The 23,384-nt window shown below is 32.9% G+C and overlaps 1 long non-coding RNA gene across 1 annotated transcript; it reads left to right on the top strand.

Annotated features, from left to right (window-relative positions):
• The first annotated feature begins 15,817 nt into the window (after positions 1–15,817).
• Positions 15,818–23,151, top strand: LOC107831047 (uncharacterized). Its single transcript, XR_012701885.1, has 2 exons — positions 15,818–22,404; positions 22,932–23,151. It is a non-coding gene; the product is annotated as an uncharacterized LOC107831047 (long non-coding RNA).
• Positions 23,152–23,384: the final 233 nt, after the last annotated feature.

The following is a 23,384-nucleotide window of genomic DNA, read 5'->3' as shown; positions in this document are numbered from 1 at the left end:
TAGCAGAAAACCTAAAACCTCTACAGAAAAAACTAAAAAAGGATGTAGAATATGGGTTCGATGAAAAAGATAAGGAACAAATAAGGAAGATTAAAATATTGTGCAAGAAATTACCAAAATTATACTTCCCAGATGAAAATAAAAAATTTACTTATATTGTAGAAACAGATTCGAGTAATCATAGTTATGGAGGAGTTCTTAAATATAAATATGATAAAGAAAAAATAGAACATCATTGCAGATATTATTCAGGATCTTATACTGAACCACAAGAAAGATGGGAAATAAATAGAAAAGAATTATTTGCATTATATAAATGTTTATTAGCATTTGAACCATATATAGTTTATAACAGATTTATTGTAAGAACAGATAACACCCAAGTTAAATGGTGGATAACCAGAAAAGTACAAGATTCAGTTACAACAAAAGAAATACGCAGACTGGTATTAAATATATTAAATTTTACATTTACAATTGAAATAATCACTACTAACAAGAATGTTGTTGCAGATTACTTATCAAGACAAAGCTACCCAAACTGAACCAGATAATACAATGGAAAATCTACTCTTAGCTATGACTACACTTTGTAAAAAAGTGGAAAGCATAGAAGAAGAGACACAGATAATAAAGAAAACAGCTAGTGGTCAGCAGCATGACTTGAAAAATGCGGAGATAAGACGATCGGAAGTCTCTAAAATTCCAGAGCTAGAAGGTGACGTTGAGAAACACCTAAAAACTCATAACAGTTTGTTAAATGCAGTTGCAGGAAGCAGCACAGCTAGCAGTTTATCTGCAAAGAAAAAGGAAGAAATTAAACCTAGATATACAAATACAAATATGAACAATCTATTTTCAAAACCATTCATACAGAAAAATATCCAAAATACCCAGAAAGAAATATTCCTACCACCACAGATAAACACCTACAAAGAAAGCCTAAACCAAGCCAAAAAGACATACAACCATATAACCCGTACATATATAGACAACATATATAAAATACAAAACTTCCTAAACAAAAATCCAAGATCCCAAACTACCCAAAATCCAGATGAAGATTATATTACTCATTATCTAACAGGATATAATAAACTAATAGCATTACCAAATACAAATGCAAAACTAGTAGCCACTTGCTACAATTACGGATTACTAGATACAGTATATACACAGACAGGACAAGAAATAGCTACCATACCAGAAGTATACAGAGCATTTATGCAGTACAAAAGAATAACCAAAGGAACACTATTCTATATACGATTCTATTCAGCTACAGCAGAGATACTATATGAAGAAATAAAATCCATCATACAAGTTATCAAGATCGGACTTACAAGAGAAATGCTAGTACCGGAAAAAATAGAAGAACAAGAAGAAATAGAAAAAATAAATATTCCAGACTTTTATGCAAATAAAAGGATTATCGGAATATCCACTATACTAAATGAACTAGCAAACAACTACCTAAACCAGAATGCTATTTGGAGTTATTATTCAAGAGAACAGACAATGATATATTCAAACTGCAGAGAAATACGAGAACCAGATATGGAAGAATTAAGACAATGGGTCTTAAGTCTTTTGAAGCCAGAACAATCTACAACCACAAGAGCTATAAGGACAAATTTTATTTCTCCAGAATTATTAACAAGATATTGCAAGTTAATCAGTCACAAATATCCAGATCACATATGCTCAAAATGCAAAGGAGAAGATAATATTGTTCCAGACGTACAACTGGAATAAACAAGAAGAAGATTACTGAAGAAGAAGACGACAAGCTAGACGACAAAGAAATATGGCAGATAAAATAACATGAAAGATATATTAGAATCTTTTCTTTTTTTTATGTTATTTTGTTTTTTGTAAAAGTCGTAAAGTAAATAGTAAGAGTCAGTTTCATGAACAGTAAAGGTCGTTCATGAATAGTAAGAGTCAAGAGTCAGTTTCATGAACAGTAAAGGTCGTTCATGAATAGTAAGAGTCAAGAGTCAGATTCATGAACAATAAAGGTCGTTCATGAATAGTAAAAGTCATTTTGTAATATTATAAATAAGCCTTTCGTTTATGAAATAAAACAGGCTACATCTTCAGGCCAAGGGCTTCTCTCTCCTCTCTCTTCTCTTCTCACAAGAAATACTTACAGATAAAATACTTAAAGATAAAATACAGGAAAGCTATGGAAGATAAGCAAGATATGAATCAGCAAGAAAATATGAAAGATCAACAAGAAGACACCAGGAATCTACAAAAACAGGTATGTAACACTATGAACATGACTAGCTAAACTAGTATATTCCTGATAATCTCTTACATGTAGATTATAATTATCCATCATATAATAGTACTGTTATAAAAATCATCTTAAGTAAGTTTGCCATGAAAATATGCTAAGAGTAGGTAAGCCCAGACTATGCATCCTAAGGTTGAAACCGGTAGGCAGAGAGGCCGTTTAGGGGAGTAAACAAAAGTTGAAGCGCTGTTAGGGTAACTGATTGAAGCAGAAAATCATGGTAGTGACCGGAAAAGATGATTAAAATAACTTATTATAATATGATGAATAAGGATAATAGACATAGAGATTAAAAGGAATATGTTTTAGCAAATCATATGATAAGATGAACACTTATCTAATAGACGACGATATTACCTATAAAACACTTATACTTTATATACTAAAAGACATTAATAATGATGTAAGAAGAATAATCTATGAAAAAATATTAGCCTTTGAAATAACAGAAATAATAGACCAAAATTGGACAGAACTAATCATACCAGAAACAGATTTATATGAACTAGACCTATATTTTGATAGCATATAATGAATCATACATATCTACAATACTGGCAACAAACTACAGAAAATATAAATTTACTAAAAAATCTAATAGAAAATAATATAGAAGACTATCAAAGAACCCAAGATATAGAATATATAGAATATGTATTAGAATGCATATCAGAAATAATTAGACTAATTCCACTACAAAGAGAATTTTATGAAAAAGCTTTTAGATCAGACTAACTAACAAATGAAACCAATTAACAACGAAAGGGACCCAACAAATGATATCAGAGCTATAGATTAAAAATGAACAAAGAAGAATTTGCAATAGATGAAAAAACCTATGAAAACCAAGACGGATTAAAAATAAAAATAATATTTTCAAACTTAGGCAGAAGATATAAAAAAATAGGAGACCAATTATACTTAATGATAGAAAAAGAAACAGCAAGATTAGAAGATAGCTTAACAGCTATGACAAGAATAAGTAGAGAAAATGAGGAAATTGATAAGAAAAAAGAAATTGAAATTATTAAAAAACAAGGCTTTCTTTGTAGGTGTTTATCTGTGGTGGTAGGAATATTTCTTTCTGGGTATTTTGGATATTTTTCTGTATGAATGGTTTTGAAAATAGATTGTTCATATTTGTATTTGTATATCTAGGTTTAATTTCTTCCTTTTTCTTTGCAGATAAACTGCTAGCTGTGCTGCTTCCTGCAACTGCATTTAACAAACTGTTATGAGTTTTTAGGTGTTTCTCAACGTCACCTTCTAGCTCTGGAATTTTAGAGACTTCCGATCGTCTTATCTCCGCATTTTTCAAGTCATGCTGCTGACCACTGGCTGTTTTCTTTATTATCTGTATCTCTTCTTCTATGCTTTCCACTTTTTTACAAAGTGTAGTCATAGCTAAGAGTAGATTTTCCATTGTATTATCTGGTTCAGTTTGGGTAGCTTTGTCTTGATAAGTAATCTGCAACAACATTCTTGTTAGTAGTGATTATTTCAATTGTAAATGTAAAATTTAATATATTTAATACCAGTCTGCGTATTTCTTTTGTTGTAACTGAATCTTGTTTATTGCTATTGAATAATTGGCACTTATTATGAATTTAAATTTTTGGTATATAAGATTTCCTTTTATTGCACTTATTATGCTTTTTTCTATAGGTTGGATTATTCTATCATCTGCTAAATATATTTCTATAGGGGTATCTATTCCTTCTCTAAAACATGCTTTTATTAATATTTCAGTTCCTCCTAGGTGTACATATTTAATTGGGTTTTTTGCCTTTATATCTTGTATTTCTTTATTTATTATTCTTTTGTTTATTTTGTTGGGTCCCTTTCGTTGTTAATTGGTTTCATTTGTTAGTTAGTCTGATCTAAAAGCTTTTTCATAAAATTCTCTTTGTAGTGGAATTAGTCTAATTATTTCTGATATGCATTCTAATACATATTCTATATATTCTATATCTTGGGTTCTTTGATAGTCTTCTATATTATTTTCTATTAGATTTTTTAGTAAATTTATATTTTCTGTAGTTTGTTGCCAGTATTGTAGATATGTATGATTCATTATATGCTATCAAAATATAGGTCTAGTTCATATAAATCTGTTTCTGGTATGATTAGTTCTGTCCAATTTTGGTCTATTATTTCTGTTATTTCAAAGGCTAATATTTTTTCATAGATTATTCTTCTTACATCATTATTAATGTCTTTTAGTATATAAAGTATAAGTGTTTTATAGGTAATATCGTCGTCTATTAGATAAGTGTTCATCTTATCATATGATTTGCTAAAACATATTCCTTTTAATCTCTATGTCTATTATCCTTATTCATCATATTATAATAAGTTATTTTAATCATCTTTTCCGGTCACTACCATGATTTTCTGCTTCAATCAGTTACCCTAACAACGCTTCAACTTTTGTTTACTCCCCTAAACGGCCTCTCTGCCTACCGGTTTCAACCTTCTGTAGTTAATCATACTACCTTCATTATTAAATTCTGTTACTACCATAGGTGTTTTTAATTTTTCCCATTTATCTGTTGGTAAACAATTATATTTACATATATTAGCTTCTGCTCCTGTATCTATCATTGGTGTATAGTATCTATTATAATATCCTTCTACTATGATTTTTGCGAGTATATATATTTTCATTCTTCTGTTCTTTTTATTATTATTTTCTTATCTTTGTATGTTATGGTTAATTGTTTATCTCCTAGATTGTATGGTTTTACTTTTTCTAACCATTTTATTCCTAATGTAATATTTTCGTTTTCGTTTTCTTGATATATTTTAAATTGTATTATCAAAGGTATTCCTCCAATAATTATTTTTTTTCTGTTATTTCTTCATTTATTATTAATTCCTTGGGTAATTCAGGGCATAGTTGTTCAGTAGTTATTATTTCAGTTTCTGTTACTAATTCTCTTGTGATATAATTTTTTTCTTGACCCGTATTTATTAATATTTGATATTTTCTTTGTTCCATGATTCCAGTTATATAGTAATGGTATGGATTTATTTTTTCTTTTGTGTTTCTTATTAAGTTTTTTGGGATTATATATTCCCTTCTTGATGTACTTATCCTTGATGATGTTGGTGTTTCATAAGTTAATTGGTTTGGTATACTTGATGTGCTTAATCTTTCTTTTACTATTTCTAAGTCTTCTTCCATGTCAATTTCTTTATAACTATATTCATTATTATCAATAACTGTAACTATTCTTTCAAATGGATTTTCTATTTTTATTTTATTAATTTTATTTTTTGCTGCTATTTTATGTTTTGTTGTTAAAACGTATAAGTTTTTACATCTAGCTGTAAATATCTTACTTCCAGGTGTTAATTCTATTCCTGACATTTTCCAGTATAATACTAATGATTTATCTATATTCCTATCGTTTATTGCTATTGAATAATTGGCACTTATTATGAATTTAAATTTTTGGTATATAAGATTTCCTTTTATTGCACTTATTATGCTTTTTTCTATAGGTTGCATTATTCTATCATCTGCTAAATATATTTCTATAGGGGTATCTATTCCTTCTCTAAAACATGCTTTTATTAATATTTCAGTTCCTCCTAGGTGTACATATTTAATTGGGTTTTTTACCTTTATATCTTGTATTTCTTTATTTATTATTCTTTTGTTTATTATTGGTATTTTGGCTTTTCCTTTTGTATATTTACAGTCAATTATATGTTCTTTTTGGCTAACTACGTAGTATTCTTCTCTTTGTCTTTTGAACCAATTTTTTATTGTAGGTACTTCAAATATTTTTTCGACACTGAGGTCTAATTCTTTTCCTTTTATTTGTTCAAATATACTATTATCAAATATAATCTTTTGTTCTGAGGATTCTTCATCTTTATATTCTTCTCGTGTTATTATTTTTATTTCTTTTTCAGTCATTAGGTTTCATCATCTTCTTTAGTTATTTCATCTCCTATTTCATCTTCTATATCTGATATTTCATATACACTATCTTCACTATCTAGTTCATAGTCTATATATTCCATTTGCATATATTCTTCATCATCAATTATGATTTCAGTTATTTGTTTTTTCTTTAAGTTTCTAGGTGTTTTACAGTCTTTAGCTATATGTCCTAATTTTTCACAGTTATAACAAGTACATTCTGTTAATTTCTTTTTTGGTCTAAATGGTCTTTTATTCTGATAATTTTTTACATAATATCTTTTTCTTGGTTTTTTATTTTTATATTTTGACTTGTATTTATTATATTTCTTTGTTTTCCATTTTTTATTATAATATTTATCTGTACATCCAAATTGTGGTGCTGTTTTTCGAGCATGCAAGAACATGTAATGGTTGATGGATTCTCACATGTTCCCGAAATGCATCGAATACCATTAGGACAGATTATCTCCAGAGCTTCTTGTACAAAATCACTATCTTCCCCTTTTATCTTCATTTGTGTATCAGTATCATCTATATCCTTCAAGTTAAACAAGCCATTAAGAACAGTAGGGCTGCAAAAGAATGTTTTACTTCGAATCTTTGATGTCTGCTCTGATTCATTGAAATTTACATAAAATTCGAGTATAACTTCTCTAGAGTAGTCTCCTGGTTTTTGCATGAAAATTTTCCATCCTAAGGAGCTGATTTGTTTAAGCATATCAACTGCCTTTGTCCATCCAAGGAAGAAAATTGCATTTCATGTTCCTCCACCATTGTTCTATTTCCCTCCAAAATCATTCAAAAACCAGGGTCTTGACTTTGTTGCGAGTTTCCTCTTGTACGGGTCCTCCTAAAAAATGCCATGTTGGTTAGTATTTTAATTTTTTAACGAAAGTAGATTGAGCTGGAGAGTGGTGATTACAGTGAAAGGGACAGATTTATTTGTTGTAAAATTGAAGAGGATGAAATGGGATTATATTACTGCAAGAGTAAGCTTTGATCATGGATTTTACGATTGTGAAATCTTGTTTCGGTGGTAATAACTGATTAGGGACAGTGGGATAAGAAACTTGTTTTGAGATTTCTCTCTCCATTTGTTTTTCTAATATTTAATTTATAATAATATATATCTATATATAATTTATATTACTTTTATACATTAAATATATATAATAATTTATATATATATATATAATTTATAATACTAATATACACAAATGTATTATATATTACTTCTAAAAATAGACAGCAGAAGTATAATATATATAATAGAGTAATAATGTATAGCTTATTTGTGGATTTATTGAAAGGTTTGGTGGGGGAGTGTGACCGGTGATAGAGGCGGGTTTCTTGTAGATTGAAGTAAAATTAAAATAGTAATTAAATAGACAACATTGGGAAGGTAACAAGAGCATGTAATGAGTGTAAGTTCCGGCTCAACACTTGCATTGATGTGATAAAAGATTTTCAAAACTTAAAACTTTTTTATCACTGCTTATTGTTGTTACCCATTCCCTCCTCTTTTTGCTTTGATTTGTTTTATAATATTTATACTATTTCAAAAGTATATCTACACTACTACGTAACTGTGAGATCTCTTTATTTTATCAATTTCATTCATTTTTTTTTATCTTCTTCTTTTTTTCTTATTTTTTTATATTAGAAAGAGAAATTAGACAATGCTATAGTATAGGTTTATAAATACATATTATCTAAATACCATACACATACACACACACACATACATACATATATACATATTTACATATAATAAAATATATGTAAAATATATTTCTCTTAAATTATATAATAAAATATATTTATGTTTTTTTTTTATATAAATATTACCTTAAAAAAAATACAAAAGAGAGATAATAGTTCTGAGTTTAATGTCGTCAACTCGACTTATTATTATTTTCTAAGCAAGAAAGATTGTTGAAACTTGTTTGTCAAATATCCTAGTAACATAAGACTTCAATCGATGACCATTTACCTTGAATTTTTCTCCCCCGTTTATATGTTGTATTTCAATGGTACCATAAGGGGTAATTTCTGTTACAGCAATTCTTCAAACAACTCAACTCAAACTACCATAGCATAAGGAGATTCAAAATCAGTGTGTTGAGTAAAGGCTAAGTCTGCAACTTAAACTAGTAACTCGTTTATGTAAATTTGGGCAGCATCTCCCCTGTAACAAGAGCCTCCTCCAATACCATATACCAACAACAATGACCAGAGAAATCCAGCAATATATAATTATCAATAACAAGACACTATATAACAACAACAAGTCACAACTACTTTGTGGCGAGCGGCAAGCTCCTATTGAAACCTGTATACCCCATATCACCCCTTATAGACTTCTTAATTTAACTTAGCAGTATCATTAACATGATAATTAAGTCATTCATCAATGATTCCATCCTTATACCATATATTTATAACAAAAAAAATAATTCACAACTCCAACTATCCTCAATTAACAACTTTATTCACTAGTTCATGTCTAGCCTATCAATTTAACTTAATAAACATCAAGATAACCTTAAGTACATGCAAGAACACAATATAATTATCTCATACAGTGGATTCAATTCAAAATCCATGTTATATTTAGCTTACAACAGCCCAACACATCCCAATCACTTCATTCCTAAAACGACAACTATAGTAGTGTCAAACATCCCGAAAATATCACAAAGAACGACTAATCCACAATTTCGTCATTATGTGGTATTTATACATACCATTTCTCCTCCCAAAACTCCATTAAACAGTAAGAAAATAGACATCCCAAAAAGCAACACGAAACAACCCACAAAACAGTCTACTACAAGTCGAATAACTTGAACTCTCGACTTCTGATCACCGTCCCGTGAGTTCTAACTACTAGAAAACAAATTTATCAACCTTCCTTGATATTTAAAATCTTAAATACATAAACTAGATATTTTTGTAACTATTAAATACCTTCCAAAACTCAAACTACAAAGAAAAAGAGAGGCGATATAGCGATACTTACGTCGTAGGGATCGTTCTAATGTTATCGCTTCTTGATTTCATACCCGGGATGTTAATGTTATTTGAAACCCTTGTATAGAGCTTAAGGGTAAGTTTATGGGTCTTATTTGGTTGTAATTTCTATAAAAATGAATAAAGAGACGACATAAGGGATATAATATCATAACCTTTTCCCATACCCCATATACATATACTATGTGCGTATACAACGCCATTTGGTCATGGGTCAATATACATGTATAAATGAATGCAATGCATAAAGAAGTAAGTCAATAAGATCTCTCAGAATGCCATTGACCCATGAACAGACGATATGATAGTAAGACGTATGGGAAATCAAGAACATAGGCAACCCTAATATTTCTAGGAATAGGATCATTTGTGAAAGTTGCGTGCTTGCTCGCTTCGTTGCATCATATGGATCATGCCAAAAGGAAAGAAGGGATAGCCTTAACATACCTTATCTCCATTGATTCCTTGATAACTTCCAAGCAATTCTTCAAACAACTCAACTCAAACTACCATAGCATAAGGAGATTCAAAATCAGTGTGTTGAGTAAAGGCTAAGTCTGCAACTTAAACTAGTAACTCGTTTATGTAAATTTGGGCAGCATCTCCCCTGTAACAAGAGCCTACTCCAATAAGATATACCAACAACAATGACCAGATCAATCCAACAATACATAATTATCAATAACAAGACACCATATAATAACAAGTCACAACTACTTCACTTCGAGCGGCAAGCTCTTATTGAAACCTGTATACCCCATATCACCCTTTATAGACTTCTTAATTTAACTTAACAGTAGAATTAACATGATAATGAATTCATTCGTCAATGATTCCAACCTTATACTATATATTTATAACAAAGAAAATAATTCACAACTCTAACTATCCTCAATTAGCAACTTTATTCACTAGTTCATATCTAGCCCATCTATTTAACTTAATCAACATCAAGATAACCTTAAGCACATGCAAGAACACAATAAAATTATCTCATACAGTGGATTCAAGTCAAAATCCATGTTATATATAGCTTACAACAGCCCAACACACCCCAATCACTTCATTCCTAAAACGACAACTATAGTAGTGTCAAACACCCTGAAAATGTTATAAAGAACGACTAATCTATAATTTTTCCATTATGTGGTGTTTCTACATACAATTTCTCCTCCCAAAACTCCATTAAACAGTAGCAAAATAGACAGCCCAAAAAACAACACGAAACAACCTACAAAACAGTCCATTACAAGTCGAATAACTTGAAATCTCGGCTTCCGATCACCATCCCGTGAGTTCTAACTACTAGGAAATGAATTTATCAACCTTCCTTGATATTTAAAATCTTAAATACAGAAAGTAGATATTTCCGTAACTATTAAATACCTTCCAAAACTCAAAGTACAAAGAAAAAGAGAGGCGATATAGCAATACTTACGTCGTAGGGATCGTTCTAATATTATCGCTTCTTGATTTCGTACCCGGGATGTTAATGTTATTTGAAACCCTTGTATAGAGCTTAAGGGTAAGTTTATGGGTCTTATTTGATCGTGGTTTCTAGAAAAATAAAGAAAGAGACGACATAAGGGATATAAAGTCATAACATTTTCCCATACCCCATATACATATACTATACGCGTATATAATGCCATCTGGTCATGGGTCAATATACATGTATAAATGAATGCAATGCATAATGAAGTAAGTCAATAATATCTCTCAGAATGTCATTGAACCATGAACAAATGATATGATAGTAGGATGTATGGGGAATCGAGAACATAGGCAACCCTAGTACTTCTAGGATTAGAATCATTTGTGAAAGTTGCGTGCTTGCTCGCTTCGTTGCATCATATGGATCATGCCAAGAGAAAAGAAGAAATATCCTTAACATACCTTAGCTCCATTGATTCCTTGATAACTTCCAAGCAATTCTTCAAACAACTTAACCCAATCTACCATAACATAATGAGATTCAAAATCAGTGTGCTGAGTAAAGGCTAAGTCTACAACTTAAACTAGTTCGTTTATGTAAATTTGGGTAGAATCTCCCCTATAACAAGAGCCTACTCCAATACCATATATCAACAACAATGACCAGATAAATCTAACAATACATAATTATCAATAACAAGACACCATATAACAACAAGTCACAACTACTTCACGACGAGCGGCAAGCTCCTATTGAAACCTGTATACCCCATATCACCCCTTATAGATTTCTCAATTTAACTTAACAGCAGAATTAACATGATGATGAAGTCATTCGTCAATAATTTCATCCTTATACCGTATATTTATAATAAAGAAAATAATTCACAACTCCAACTATCCTCAATTAGCAACTTTATTCGCTAATTCATGTCTAGCCCATCTATTTAACTTAATCAACATCAAGATAACCTTAAGCACATGCAAGAACACGATATAATTATCTCATACAGTGGATTCAAGTCAAAATTCATGTTATATTTAGCTTACAACAGCCCAACACACCCCAATCACTTCATTCCTAAAATGACAACTATAGTAGTGTCAAACATCCCGAAAATATTACAAAGAACGACTAATCCATAATTTTGTCATTATGTGGTGTTTATACATACCATTTCTCCTACCAAAACTTCATTAAACAGTAGCAAAATAGACATCCCCAAAACAATATGAAACAACCCACAAAATAGTCCACCACAAGTTGAATAACTTGAACTCTCGGCTTCCGATCACTGTCTTGTGAGTTCTAGCTATTAGAAAACGAATTTATCAACCTTACTTGATATTTAAAATCTTAAATATAGAAAGTAGGTATTTTCGTAACTATTAAATACCTTCCAAAACTCAAACTATAAAGAAACAGAGAGGCGATATAGCGATACTTACGTCGTATAGATCGTTCTAATGTTATCGCTTCTTGATTTCGTACCCGGAATGTTAATGTTCTTTGAAACCCTTGTATAGAGCTTAAGGGTAAGTTTATGGGCCTTATTTGGTCGTGGTTTCTAGAAAAATAAAAAAAGAGACGACATAAGGGATATAAATGCCTATTTTGTTGAAAAGTCAAAAAGGTGCTACTTGGCACCCTAGCATTATCCCTTCTCCCAATGCTTATATCATTTTTTCAGTATGTCCTATGTACGAACGGTTAAAAGAGTTGGAAACTAAAATCCAAGAACTTCAATTTGGTATATAAAATGTCCCCAAAAGACCTCATATAACACAAGAAAGGTATTGCTCAAAAAGCTTTAGTGATTCACCTACTTGTCACCTATGCAGTATGCGCAGTATCGCAAAACTGCAAATATCTCTTTACTCTGATGTCATATCGACAGACGGTTTAATGCGTTAGAAACTAGACTCGTATATCTTCCATTTGATATGTAGATAATCATGTAGTTCGAAGTATATTAGGAGAAAAGCTCTGCTACATTTGACCTAATGTTCAACACATTATGAATATAACTTGTTATGACCTTTACCAACTTTTGTTCCAAAACTCGCTTGGCTTCAAAATGTAACACACGACTATCATACGACTAAAATTACTCATAACATAACCTTTTTATCACGTTAATAACTCTAGTATCACCCCAAAAGTACATGTTATAACATTCCCAACTTGTCGACATTCGACGAAATTTATTTTCTTTAATTTGCTCAGCTCATAAGCCTTTCAACCCTCTTGGTAGTTGTTATCCATGATCTTAAAGATTTGTAACCTCCAAGGTAACACGGTTAACTTACTTTATGTACTTTCAAAGACGATCTCATTTGTGAGCTTACATCAATTAACTTATGATGTACTCCCACGTACGAAAATATGGGGTGTAACAATGTCTAACCTTTTTGCTTCTTCTTCTAGCCGGTAAATCAATACCTCTTTCAGCTTCAACATCTAACTCATCCTTAGAATCATCACTTTCAAGGTCTGAACTATCAAGATAGTCCTCATCCCCACCCAAGTCCCCTGCGTATTTATCTCTCTTATTTATTCCAATGTCTTCAAACCCTTTATCTATCCCAGCTTCTCCTATTGGTACTTCATGTGTTGCAGTAAGTTTTTTTCTATTATTTTTCTGCCGCTTTTTACTACTTCTTTCATTTCTTAGTTCTCTTAGCTCTTCATCAACCTCACTATCATCTACATCAGGTATGGCATCCAATTCAGACTCACTACTATCCATATCTGATAGAAAATCAAGATCGGTTGTGTCTTCAATCCCATCTAAATCTTCAAAAACTACAACATCTTCTACTGTCAGGTCCTCTATTGTTTGTGCCCCTTCAACCACACTTAGGTTATCTTCAGCAGGTACTTTTGTATTTATATTGTTTGACCTAACATGTGCTGCCCTAGACCTAATAATTGAAAGGTTGTCTTCAACATCTGCCCCACTAGTAAGACCACATGGGACCACCCCTTCAACTACAACATGGTCATTAATAACATGCTCAATAAATAAGTCCAAATAATGTAAAGGTTTAAGACTAGAGACAATATTATAAAGCTGACTATCATTTTCCCACAAAACAAAGTCGTTTGTCTCTTGGTTAAAAACATAGAAAACAACAACATTATTGTACCCAATATCTTTAGAATAAAACTACAATTCGACCAAGGAAAAGTGATCTTTTTCAATATCGTAGATTTCCACGTCTCTTTCACCTATGTATTTGGGCTTGGCTTCATTGGTAAAAGTACCACCATAGTGAAATCGAACTTGAATAAATTCTCTAGACATGACAAAGATTTTACACTGCAAAACAAAATAAAAGACAAAAAGTCCACCTCAGATTCTCTCAATCGGATAAAAAAAAAACCCTAACTTTTTAGGGAAAGTTTCAAAATCACCACTATAACTATAATAATCATAAATATAAATAATATACAAGCTTACTTGTACTTAAAAACCTTGATTATTCCTCAAAAATAGTAGCTCATTAACATGGGCTTCTAGATTTTATACATGCAACCGACCCCTCAACAAATATCTCGCTTAATAGTCAGTAAACAACGAAATACACTTGTAAGGATGGAAGAAAATTGAAACCGAACACTAATCGACCTAGAATTTTGGGATTTTACGGTGGGAGACGACGGGGAGATGGGTTGATAAACTGGTTTGATTTAGAGTAAAAATGAAGTGAGTAAATTTATTTTAAGACAAACAGAGCTTATGTGGACTACTTAGGCACGTGGGAGATTTATATTAGCTACATATTACACATCAGTCGCGTTTACATACACGCTCCTAAATTTTAAGACCGGATATAAGGTGGCACACATGGGAGGATGTTCACGTGGCTGATAGGAAAGAGCCAAACTTTACGTGTCCATGTGAAAATAGGTGTTAAGTTTCGGTGCCTGTCTATGTATTTGACCTTTTTTCAACGTACGACATAATTTTCAATATTTTTATTTATAGGGTAATTATATCATAAAAAATAGTATGAGTAACTGTGATTCGGTTGGAATTTAAATTGTCAAACTATTTTGTTCATTCTTCACCGCCCCTTTAATTAAATCTATTCTAAGGTGTCCGGAGGCAGGGGACGACAACTGAACCACGGTTAGTCACCCAAACAAATGGATCTATTCTTCTCTTTTGCGAGTGAGTAGGCGAGCACACTGACTTTTTTAAGGAATTATGAACATATATCATAATGCTATATATTTCATAACAGACTTGTCAAATTATAATAATCATTTCATCCTTAAAATCTACAAGATAAAAAATACATATCATAAAGTCCAAAAGTATATTTTATTACGGCACACTCCTTTTACAATTAAATAAAAACAATTTGATTTATTTTTCAAAGATATCTTGTACTATTATTTTTGTATCCCTAAGGGGTAGTTTGGCCGGATTCATTAGAGAAAATAATGTTTGCATTATCTTTTGATAATAATAATCTCTTATTTGGTATACTTTTTTATTCCATGTATTACTAATGTAAATATTAGTTGTACAACTTATTTGGTATTATCCTATGTATAACTAATACATAACAAACTATGGTATTAGCACAAGGCTATTAATGCATGCATTAGTATGGCTATCCTTAAAGGCTTTAAGTTCCTTAAAGCTAAAAATATGGAGGGCATTTTTGTAAACAACTATTTTCTTAAAAAATATGCAATGTAATTTTTATTTTTAGTACACCACACAAAATAGTAAATAAAAAATAATTTTTGCATAACTAATATTTATATCACTAACCCATACATTACTAATACACATTATTTTGCATTATTCTTATACGAAACGACCCCTGGTTCCTTACTGACCCCTTGTAAAAAGATTAACTAAAATAATATTTACTGATGGATTTCAAAAGTAAGAGCGTGTTTGGATTGACCTTTAAGTTGGTCAAATCAGCTTTAAATTCTTTTTAATTTTTTTCAGTATTTGTCAAAAGTCAAAAAATACTTAAATTAAAATAAGTTAAATTTTTTTTAACAAGTCAAAATCGATCACATCAAACCTACTAGCGTATAGTACGAAGTTTTCACAGGCTTTTGGGTACTCTATATAGTAAAACAATAATTTCGGGAAATGTCAAATGAGGAAAGCAAAAGCTCAAAAGGGAAAGAATGAGGCTACAGAGAGTTTGAGGATTTTCATTGAAAGGGCGGTTGCCTCTCTCTGCATCAGCCTATGATTTCTCCATTACTGTAAGAACTCCAATAACAGCCCTTTTTATCAATTTTAACGGAGGGAGTATATATATATATATTAAGGGTTTCTTATACCCTTCCACTCTTTTTTTCTTTTTCTTTTTTTTTAATGCTTTCGCCGGAGCATTCTATGCTTGCCGGTGGAGCTGGTGGAAGCGGTGACGGTGAGTATAATCGACGGCTACAAAGAGGCGATGATGATTTTATCATTCCCTTCTGAGCTCATTAATTAATCGGGACATTTTGAGATAACCCGACCCGTATCTTGGCGGGGCAATGCCCTCAGGTTTACCCTGGTGGGTTTTGCAGCCATGGCGTCGTTGGACTCTCCTTTTGCCTCAGGTTAAACACTGATCTGAGCCTCAATATATGTGCCAATTTTAGAAATTTCGGCTAATTTTGGAATGTGATGTAGAGGATTCATACCGATTTGTTATGAGGCTTAGTAGTTGTTGATGTTGTTGTTTTAGATGATGGAATGATTTGACTGCATGAATTGCAAAATTCACAATTTAGTTTTCTCTGTTTTATCCATTAATGGAGCTCAAAAGGCCTAATCTCTTGTTTCACTGGTTGTCAAAATGGACTTTTTAGTTATGCTTTTCAAAATGCCAAGAACTCCAAAAACTGTGAAAGTCTCATTAGTTTTAAGTCTGAGGCTGTGGTGAATGCAGATAGCTGTAGGGAGTTTTAATGAGTGGTTTTGCCCCTCCCTGGCATTCTCTGCTGCCAATGATCACTTAAATGAGAAGTTTTCCAATTACAAAACACTCTTTTGGTGAAATTACATAATGACCTGGCTAGTTTCCTGTTCTTGTTATACTCTTCGTTTCAATGCAATTAGGCTGTGAAGATTTTAGTCTTCTGTGGGAGATGAATCGGGCATTTTCTCTTGAGCTGAAAACACTGTATCTTGGCATGGCAGCTCAGATGGGTCTGAGATTTGGGGAGCAAAGTTCCATTTTTGGTGTTTCTTCTGTCTCATAAGGCTAACTGTTGCTTGCAGCCATGCCAGGTTTTAAATTTCTTTTGATTTTGTCTGAAAAAGGTGGGATTTTGAGCCTCCCTTATGCCCTAAAGTGCTAAAAGAATGAGCCTTTTATGACTCGGAGAGTGCAGGAGTCTCTAAGGTTGGGGTTCTCTTTCTCTGTGAGTTCATAGTTGATGAATTCTCTTGGTTTAGGGACAAGTTATGCCAGCGCGATGAGTATGATTGACAGCATGAAAGTGGCGAAGATAATTTTGTAAATCTATCATATTAATCGGGCAATTGAGATTATCGACACGTATCTGGGCGGGCATGCTCCCAGGTCTCCCCTGGTAGGTTTTGCAGCCATGGCTTCACCGGATTCTCCTGGTGGGTTTTAAGGGGCTATCTATCTATTTGGCCTATCTAAACTAACAATACAATGGGTAACAACAACCCAAACAAGCTTTTATTGGTTCGTTTGGTTTAGAGACAAGTTATGCCGATGATGGTGACTATGGCTTGAAAGAGGCGATGATGATTGTGGATCTTCCATTCTTTCTAAGCTTATTAATCAGGCATTTGATATTATCTGGCCTGTATCTTGGCGGGGCATGCCTCCAGATTTCTGGTGGTCTTTGCAGCCATGGCGTCGTCAGATCTCCTTTTGCTTGAGTTATAACACAGATCTGAGCCTCGACCGAAGCAGGGGTGATTTGCTCAAATAGGATGCTTTGAGGCCATTGTTTATATTTTGTCGCGTAAGTATCTTTCCAAATCTCATTAGTTTAAGTCTGCGGTGAAGCAGAGAGTTGTGGGGAGTTCCAATGGGTGGTTTTTCCCGTCTCTGTCATTCTGGGTTGCCGCTGATAAATTTTTCTGATTGCAAAACCCCACCCTTTTTGTGAAATTTCACAGGACCCTCCCTCTTTTCCTTTTTCTACTCTCTGTGCTTCTTTTTCGGAAATATCCTTTCATGCCTTCTCAAGGTAGAGGTAAGGTCTACGTACACACTAACCTTCCCCATCCCACTTGTGAGATTCAACTGGGTTTGTTGTTGTTGTCGTTGTTGAGGCTATGAAGATTTTATCTTCTGCGGAAGATGAAACATATATTTCTATTGAGCTGAAGAAAACTGTAACTTGGCGTGGCAGCTCAGATGGGTCTGTGAGATATGGGGAGAGAAGTTTCATTTGTGGTGTTTGTTCTCTGTCTCATGACATACTGATGCTTGCAGCCATGGCGGTTTTCAAATTTTTTTGTTCTCTGGAAAACAGAGAACCCGAGCCTACCCAGAGGTTCTTACCAGTAAAGCAAAGAGTTACGCATAGCTTAGAGAATGAGGCATCAGAGACTGGGATTTTTTTGTACAGGATGGTTGCCCCTCTCTGCTATGCCCGTGATTTATCCATTGATAACCAGAAAAACCAACAGCCCTTTCAAATAAACAAGAAAAAAGAAAAAAAAATCTTTCATCCAAACACACCCCTGTACATTTCTTCGTTTTCCTCTTCTCTTTGTGCTGCTGCTACTTATGTTGTAAAGGGGCTGTGAGGCTGTGATGATTGCTTTCCGTTCTTGGCTATGTTTGGTCATGGCATTGAGAAAATACTGACTGTATCTTGGCGAGGCTACAGTATGGCTTTGTATAGCAAACTGGTGTCTGCAGCCATGGCGGCGTCGCTTTCTCTTTTGTTTAGTTCAAATACGGAAAATCTGAGCCCTCAATACCTATTTCATGTCCTTCAATGGTGAGCCAATTATTCTCTTTTGAGAGATTTTAACCAAAAGACACTTGTAAGTCTCATTTTAAGACTGTAACAGAGATTTTAAACCGAAAGGACTGTAATTCTTGATTTAAGAAACTAACTCGTACTTATCTCCTTTTTTCTCCTCTCTCACTACCCCACATGTAATTTATATACAGAGAAAAGAGGAGAAGAGAGCTGGGAAATTCTGATGTGAAAAACCAAAGAATTCCCCCATAAAAGGCAAAGGTTAGTCCAGAAAGGAAAGAAATGAGGCAAAACAGAGAGTATTGGGATTTTCTTTGAAAGAGTGGTTGTCCCTCTCTGTTCCGCCATTGATTTTTCTCCATTATCAAACAACCAACAGCCCTTTGTTTATGAGAACAGCAGAAACTGGAAAAGGACTTAACTTATATGCATTCCTAATACATGGTATTACTGCTTTATTGAGTATATTTCATTGGTTGTATTCATTGATTTTCTATTTGTATTAAGAGTATTTTACTGTATTTCACTGTATTGTTGTTTTAAATATAAATGGATACAGTTAGGTTGAAAATACAGATGAATACAGTTAGATTGAATGCATAACTAATTGATGATTAAAATCAAAATGATAGAACTAACAATGTATTTAAAAATGTTGTTGTAATAACTCAAATACATATAAATACATCTAAATACAACAGTCAAAAATCACCGTACAAAATAAAAATCAGTGTATGCCTTATCGAATACATATAAATACATCTAAATACAAGAAGAGAAAACCACTGTAGAAACTAAAAATCAATGTATGCGGACTCGAATACATATAAATACATTACAATTAGGGTCATTACGTATTTTTGTTCTCCTTTCGGCTTTAATGGTTGTTGATGAACTTGCAAATACAGGTTTCTCTTGAGCGATTTGCAAATTGAAAGATGACTTTAGTAGGTATTCTGCAGAAAACCTAACAATTGTGAATATTTTAAAAAATACTGTTGAAGAGAAAAAGAAGAAGTTTTAACCAGCAAAAAATCCAAAAACTTTAGTGGTGAGGTGAAAACATGGCGGCGCTTATCGGATTTGAAAACGTGAATGATGAAAGTTTCATGACCGTCGGATTGGACGGAAATGGTCACCGAAGTGAGGCAGAAAGAGATAATAATGTAAAACAATGAAAGAGTGGAAATTGACACCATTATAGACCGTCTGTCGGAGGAAACCAGTTTTCTAGTTCATATAGCAAAGAATGAGAGAGATCGTAGAGAGAGAAATAAGATACTATGCTTGATTGTGAGAGAATAAACTGAAATAATGAGTGAGAAAAATATTAGATAGCATATTTAATGGCTTAACGGTAACAAATAATCATAAATATATATTTTATTATAAAACCTAAAAGGTAGGTATAAAAAATAATATTTATTTATAATAAATATGTCGTAAAACTTACAACAGGAGGTAAAATTTCATATAATAATCTCTCACACAACTAATACAATATAATAGGTAGTATAAATAATACGCATATTTTAAATTATGGGAGAATTCAGATTACCAAAAAACGAACACAAAGCAAAAAGCTCGGAAGGGAGAGAATGAGGCTACAGAGAATTGTAGGATTTTTCATTGAAAGGGCGGTTGCCTCTCTCTGCATATTAGCCTATGATTTCTCAAACTATCCCAACAGCCCTTTTATAGCCTATTTTAGAGCCGCTGTTTATACATAGGGAGATTTGCACAAATAGGATCATTTGAATTTTCACTACAGTATGCATTTTCCTTTTACGCTTCCGCCGGAGCATTTAATGCTGCCGGTGGCGGTGGCAGAAGTGGTGGTGGTGAGTATAATCGACGTGCTTAAAAGAGGCGATGATGATTTTCACAAATTTTGTAATTCCCTTCTGAGCTTATTAATTATTCGGGGCGTTTTGAGATAATCCGACCTGTATCTTGGCGGGGCATGCCTCCGTTGGGTTTTTGCAGCCATGGCGTCGCCGGACTCTCTTTTTGCCTGAGCTTAAACACACCTCTGAGCCTCAATTTCACTCTCGTCCGGTCTCTTTTCCGGCGAAATCGAGTTGTATTTTTTTTTGCTCAAGAGCCCTAATCCCCTTTTTGACAACCGTGGAATCAGAATATTGGTTTCAGTTCGACCCGATTTAGATTCGGAATGTGCTTTTGAAATAAGGCCCAATTGATTAGGGCACAATATATAAGAAGTGGCGATAACACTAAAATAGCAAAAATCTCATTAGTTTAAGTCTGAGGCAGCGGTGAAAGCAGAGAGCTGTAGGGAGTTTTAATGGGTGGTTTTGCCCCTCTCTGTCATTCTCCGCCACCGATGATCACTCAAATGAAAATTTTCCGATTGCAAAACCACCCTTAGTTGATTGATTTATTACTCCCTTTGTTCAAATTGATTAGAGGCTATGAAGATTTTTGTTTGTGAAAAAGACAGACTTATAAATCTATTGAGCTGGAAAAAACTGTATCTTGGCATGGCAGCGCAGATATGTCTATGAGATACAATAACAACAACATATACGCAGACCTTACCCTACCTTGTGGGTCTATGAGATATTGGAGAAAATCCATTTTTTGGGTGTTTTTTCCTGTCTCATAAGGCTAACTTATGCTTGCAGCCATGGCAGTTTTTTCCAAAGCTTTTTGGGTTTTGTCTGAGAAAAGGCGAATCTGAGCCTACCCCATTGCTTTTAATTTTGGTTTTTGCTTTTTTGCTTTTTTTCTGCTACTTGATTATATAGGCAAAATCTGAGCTCATACCTCATTTCAACTTTTGGTTCACTTTTAAGACTAACTCTTGAGAAGCATTGTGGAAATAATTCTTAGCTTGAAAGGTATTCATTTCAGTCTAAAACTAGTTTGATTTTCCAGAATGTTCTGGAATAATTTCTCCAATGTTTTCAGTATCTGAATTTTAGTAATTGAACGATAAATGGTGATGGTAGCAAAAATAATTGATGGCCAAAGATCAAATAAGAAAGCAAACAACAAATTCTCTGCTTTTGAAGTTCTAGGAATGTGAATGCTAAGTTCTATTTGAGAATTAACTTTATTGCGAAAGATGTACTTCTTGATACTTTAGCCTATTTTTCTCTGTTTATGAACTCTCTTTGTTGAATGATAATGCTGCTTCTTAGATATGTGTGTGCCTAAAAATGTTTTCTTTTCACTATAATTCTAAGAATCAAAATGCAAACAAGTAAAGTCTATTTTTGAGTTTCTTTGTTGGTAAATATGTTCTTTTTGATACTTAATCCTATTTCCCACTTGTTTTTAAAATGTAATGATTTGGTATGCTCTTGCCCTGAGATGGGTGTGCCTTAGTATTTTTCTTTGTCGAATCATAGGCATCATATGCTAAAGAGGTACTTTCCAATACTTTAGCCCTTATGTTCTCTGTTTTCGAACTCTGAAAAGAATCAGAATACCTGCTTCTTTGACATGGATGTGCCTAAATGTGTTTCCTTTTGTCTAGAAATCTAGGCATTTGAATACTAATGTCTATTTTTGGGTTACTTTGTTGCTGAGATATTTTTTTCCGACTAATCCTGATTGGTGAGTCCATGATCTCATCAAGCATTATCTAGTAATTCGATTACTGAACTTTTAAAAAAATTTATTGCCACTGCATCTATTTATGCAGGAGCTCTGCAGTTGGTGTTGCAAGTTAAAAGCTAAAATCATAGACCTTAACAAGGAAGGCAATACATTTTTGGGGAAGTAAGATCGTTGTATAATTTAACCAAATTTTGCAGTTGTTGCTTGTTTTGTGAATACCCACTAATTGTGTATATTGAGTTCGTGCTGATTGGTTTTTCGTGAGATTTCTTGTTTTTATTGGTTTTTTGGCACACTTTGTGATTGACCTAAAGAAGTCATACTTCTTGCTCTTCTCCTTCAATTGTTTTGTTTATTCTGTGCATGAAGGAATTCATCCTAAATGATGAGTAATTCAAGTAAGCTATGGATTAACATCCAAATGAAGCTTTTTGTCATAATTAACCCTGATAGATGGATGAGATTCCTCTCTATTTTTTTGTTACATCCTTCATTAGGTCTGTACTTACACACGACCCTCCCTACCACGGTGTGAGATAATATTTGGTATGTTGTTGTATTCCTAATTAGGTCTATTTTTTTGTGGTGCATCCCTTATTAGCTCTATTATTTTGTTGTACATCCTTTATTAGCTCTATGTTATCATAACAACTGGTCTAAAAAATTGTTTTACATGGTGTATTTTAAAGGGCAATCCGGTGCACTAAGTTATCGCTATGTGCGGAGTCCATGGAAGGGCCGGACCACAAGGGTATATTGTACGCAAGTATTTTGCATATTCTTAGCGTAAATGTCAAGCTTTTTCGATTTTGGTTTTTTTAAACTTCTGCTCAGTCCGTCCAACACATTTATTTTGTGGTTACGTTTATAATTCTTGTTTTCAAAAGTACTATGTGATTTTCTTTTGTAATTACGTTTGTATTCCCTGTTGTCAAGAGCGCACAAGGATCTCGGCAGGAATATTGGTAGCTCCATCGAGTTCAAAAATACAGGATAACTACTTACCTCAGTTGTGACATTATACTATAATGCTAATATAACCGGTTGAACGATATTATTTAGGAAAAATTATGCGACACATCAAACATGTAAACTGTATTTATCATTTGTAGCTATACTTTCGAAAAATGGCCATCCGTAGC

The sequence above is a fragment of the Nicotiana tabacum genome, chromosome 18 (assembly GCF_000715075.1).
Source record: "Nicotiana tabacum cultivar K326 chromosome 18, ASM71507v2, whole genome shotgun sequence".
In the NCBI taxonomy this organism is placed as follows: Eukaryota; Viridiplantae; Streptophyta; class Magnoliopsida; order Solanales; family Solanaceae; genus Nicotiana; species Nicotiana tabacum.
The sequence above is the reverse complement of the archived record's forward strand: the minus strand, read 5'-3'. Positions and strand labels throughout refer to the sequence as shown.